The following is a 5,117-nucleotide window of genomic DNA, read 5'->3' as shown; positions in this document are numbered from 1 at the left end:
GCGAAATGAGCTAGGGGAGGGGAAATGTGCGGTAAAAGGGCGGGGCCGTTGGACAAAAACAGACGTGATTGGCCCTCCTGGAAACGTCACAAACCCCTCCTTGGGCTCTTCCGCAGAACGTCTGGGCACCGTCTTCTCCGCGCTCCTACCCGTGCTTTCGCAACACCTAAGGCTAAGGAGTACGGTGAAAAAGACGGCTCTTCTCATTGGCCAGTTCATAAGGGACTGTTCGGTCATTTGTTACCATAACAACCCATTCAGAGAGGCCACTAGGCCGGAGGGAGGCTGTTCCCGAGGTCCAACCCAACCCGTGTAAGGGGAAAGCTCAGCGGTCCCCGATTTCGTCCCTCCCTCTTGCAATCCCGTAGCCACTGATCGACTCTGTCAATCATCCTCCTTCCCACCTCCTCTGGGTGTTGGGGGTGGGGGCCAAGGAACCGGAGGCTTTCAGCCCTCCCCATTTCTTTCGCCTCTGGAGTCTCAGGTGCTCCTCAAGTCCTGGGTGCATCCAGGTGATGGAACCGGCTGTTCCTCCCGGAACTGAGAACGAAAGAAAGACGCTGGATTTACCCATAACCTCGGGAGGAGTCGCTGGAGAGTCGACTCCAGCACTCTTATTACGTCTACCAATAGAAACACTTAGACTGGCTTTCTTGAGTTGAATCCTCAGGAAAATATCTTTACTGAAAGGTTTAGTGTGAAAGACTTTTACCTAGGGATTTGGAGACCTTTGGGAAGCCCACTTAGATCTCTCGGTTGTATTTTTAAAAACAGTCACACTTAGCCCCGAGCCTGATAGCTCCTCTCTGTCAATTTTCCATACTTCGAAACAGCCTTAGAATACGCTATTTGGGGCACGTATGAAAGATATTCATATTTCGCCTCTCAGGTTCATTTCCGAAACTTCTAAAATCCTCTTTAATGGCTAACTGATACTCTAAAAACACAAAGGTTTCAAACAGTTCCGCCTTGGAGCTGCAGCAGAACGCAATAAAATAAAAAGGGGGTTTTTTCACTGAGTAGAGATATTAACCTAAATGTAGGCTAAAAAAAGAAAAGTAATAATTAAATAAAATTTGCTTCCTTAGGCTACCAGGCTCTGTAGTGATACTTGTTGTTTCCCACAAGTAACTGCTCTTCATAAATAAATGAAGCAATTTCTTTGCTACATATAAAGTAGAATTTTTATTGCTTTTTGTTTTGTTTGGAGGGTTTTGCAGCTTTATTGAAATATAACGGATATATAATAAACTACACACATAAAGTATACAAGAAGATTGTTTTAACATATGTATTTCATCTTAACATCATACTTCATATGAATGAGAAATAAAGCCAGGGGAGGAGAGCTTGCCTTTTCTCATGTGAAGCTAAGAAATATTGGTGAATACTATTTATTGATCTCAATAATTTCATACCATTGTTGGTGGTGGTATGCAGATATAATAGACAGTTAAAATTTAGGAACTTTCTGAGTTCCTGTTTTCTGGAGTGAGATAGTGTCTGGGGTGAGATAGTCCTCTAACAGTTTTCCTTGTAATTTTAAAGGTGAATTTAGTTACTAAACTTTGACTTAGAGAACATATCTGCTTGTCATTTTTAAAGATTATTTTAACAACCAAGAGCACTTCAAAAAACATAAAAGTTTTCAAAGCTCTGATTTGGCTTCTATTTGTAAGCCTCTCAGGCAACACGCAGAGTAAACAATATATGCTTCGGATATAAATCAACAAATCTATGAACCCGCAAAGGACATGGAAAACTCAAGAGTGGGGTAGCAATCTTATTCGAATTATGTGCTACACTATAACAATATTTTTCTTTATATCCTCAGAACAGATAGCAAACTAAGATAATCAGTATTTTTAAATATATGAATAAATGCATGAAACTTCTTCCATGAGAGTTTCAGTGACAGTTCTTTCATCAGAATATGTAACTAATGCCCTCTTTGCACCAATACTAAGCCCCAGGTACAGCCCCTCTCTGTGTTACTTGTAGCGGTGAACCTGATAGGCCCATGGTCCAGACTTCATGAAATTTAAAGCTCAATTATAATTATAATCTCACGGAGTAATATTAAAAAGTACTACATTTGACTAGGAAACTGTGGGTATTCCAGAGCTATTTTCAAAAATGAAACTCACTGGCTACTGTGTTTCTGAAGAATATGAAACCTTTCCATTATTTTGAGGAAATAACTACACTTCTTCCTTGGTTCACAGTTTTGCAAGAGAAGAGCTGATTTTTTTAAAAAACCAATAAACAAACTTTGTTCTAGGCAATCAATTACCCTTCTGATGTCAATTTTTAATATTACTAGAAATACTAAAATGTGTATACTAAACATAGAAACTAAGGGAAATAAGGAAACAGGGATTAAAAAGTAATCCCTTTGATAAGTTTTATAAATATCTTATCACTGGGTTGTGCACCTAAAATAAATATAATATTGTACATCAACTGTAATTGAAAAATATATAGAACCAACCCCAAAGACACAGCAAAAATTAAAAAATAAAAACATCTTCAGTTATTGTTTAAAAAAAAAAATCAGTCCCTTTTAAAACAGGTAGTTAACTAGCATTGCCAGCAGGTGGAATTTTGCCTTTAACATGTGAATCCAGTGTATATAAATAATATGCAAGAATAATATTTACACCACATATACAGTACATGTATATACAGGATGGGGCAAAAGTAGGTTTACAGTTGCATGTAAAAAAGTTTATTCTTGCCTTCTTATTAATTATTGTATTATTTTCCATATGAACAACTGTAAACCTACTTTTTCTCCACCTTGTATAATATTTATATGCATATATAATATATACTATATATAATATATGTTGTCTTATGTATATATAATATATAATATATTCTTACTATAAATATGAAAATGTTATCCATTTAAATATCCTTTATTGCTTACACATTTTTTAAATTTATTTTTAGAGAGAGGGGAAGGGAGGGGGAAAGAGAGGGAGAAAAGTTTCCTCTCCATGCCCCCAACTCAGCACCTGGCCCAAAACCCAGGCATGTTCCCTGACTGGGAATCAAACTGGCGACCTTTCAGTTAGCAGGCTGGCGCTCAATCCACTGAGCCACACCAGCCAGGGCTACATACATTTTGTAATTCAAATACAAGTATGTCTAAGAATTCAAATACAAGTTTGAATTTCTTTTTCCTTCACAATTTTATAGACAGAAGATTCATTCCTACCATAAAACTCAGCAACCTCAGCATATGATTATTTTTCTTATCTCTTTAAGTCAAGACCTTTTACCTTTTCATTTAAAGGAAACACTTTACAGCTTCTCTTTGGCATATCCAATTGCCAGCATCATTACTCTTGAGATTTGGGGACATTATTACGTAAAATAAGGGTTACATGAACACCAGCAGTCCTTTGTTCAATCAGGTGAGGTAATACAAATTAAAAGTATCTCTGATTCTATTTTGCTAGTTTAACTTCTCATTAGATTCAGATTCACAGATACAGAGAACAGACTGACAGCTCTCAGAGGGGACGGGCATTGGGGGGCTGAGTGAAAAAGGTGAAGAGATTAAGTGAAAAAACAACAATAACAAAAATAAAACTCAGAGGCACAGACAATAGTATGGTGACTACCAGAGGAAAAGGGAGGTGGGAGGAGGTAGAAGAGGGTAAAGGAGAATAAATGGTGACAGAAGGTGACTTTGGGTGGTGAACACACAAAACAATATACAGATGGTATATTATAGAATTGTATACTACAAACTTATATAATTTTTATTAACAAATGTCACCCCAATAAATTTGATAAAATTTTTAAAATATTTCTGATTATTTGAAATGAATATATCATTCTTTTGTTTAAATACAACAATAATCAGCTTTGGAATACATTTGGCTGCATGACATTCTTCACTTCAAAGAACTTAGGGGCCAAGCAGTGTAGTGTGGTTTCCTACTCTCTCTATTCTGCAGCCAGAGCCACCATTCTAAACATCTGGGGCAAAAACTTAAACCCTTCCATTGGTTTCCATTGCCACTATGATCAAGTCCTTAATCCTACAAGGTCCCACTTAACTTTAGTCCTTGCCTGTCCCTGAACCTCAGGAAGCCAGTCTGCCCTGATTCTCTATCCAGCCACAGAAGCCCAGCTCCAAGCCTCCTCCTTTCTAAGGGCTGTGGCAATGCAATTCCCTCTGCTTGGATTGTTTCCCTCAGCATGCACATGGCTACTGTCACTTTCCAAAAGAGTCCTCCTCACTCTTCAGACTAGGTTAAGGACTCCTGGTTTTAGTCTTTGATAAAGCTTAGCAGAAATCATATCTCTTTATCATAAGGTTGTTTAGGCATTCCTTAGCCAGCTCCCTCGAAGGTATATTTAGATTGTGTGTAGTGTTTAATTATTATATACAATGACTCAGTTAGCACCCTTCTATATTATTAATATACTACAACAGATGCTGTCAGTGCCTCATGGATATTCCCTTGGCACTCACTATTTCCTTACACTCAGAATCTTTTTCTACTTCAAGCACTTGTTACTTGGCCTTAGGCATTCTCACGAGGAGGAGAGAGCTTGGTCCAAAAATGGGCAGGTGGATATTGCCAACTCAGCTCGCCATCCAGTGATGGATGGTAATTTGTGAATAACTACCTCAGCTTCTTTGGGTAAGACAGCTTTAAGGCAAATTTTATATAATCACCTGAGGATTGACCCCAGTTGCCTACAGTTGTAATATGTTCATTAATCTTGCACCCTGTATTGCCTGTATTGGCTTTGCCACCCTTCCCTCTCTCATTTCCTCACTTCCTCATCAGTGATTCTGGAGTCACTGTTCCAATTAACCAGTTATTCTCATATACTTATTTCATGGACTGTTTCAGGAATAATGTAACCCAAAACATTATCATATATTTGCTTATTTAGATTTATTTGATAATTACTAAAGTAGAATTAAGAGTAAAACATTTTAAATTTTGATCTCTAATGCCAAATAAAAAATGTGGGTGTAAGGAATGCCTATTTAGCAAAGATCATTTAAATTTTTTATTTTTTAACATATAACTTATTTTATTTCATACAAGATTTGAGACACATTTCTAGCAGTGAGCAATCGTTTG

Source organism: Pteronotus mesoamericanus, unplaced genomic scaffold (genome assembly GCF_021234165.1).
Source record: "Pteronotus mesoamericanus isolate MK-2021 breed Mesoamerican mustached bat unplaced genomic scaffold, CSHL_Meso_final contig_33, whole genome shotgun sequence".
Lineage (NCBI taxonomy): Eukaryota > Metazoa > Chordata > Mammalia > Chiroptera > Mormoopidae > Pteronotus > Pteronotus mesoamericanus.
Note: the sequence above shows the minus strand (reverse complement) of the source record.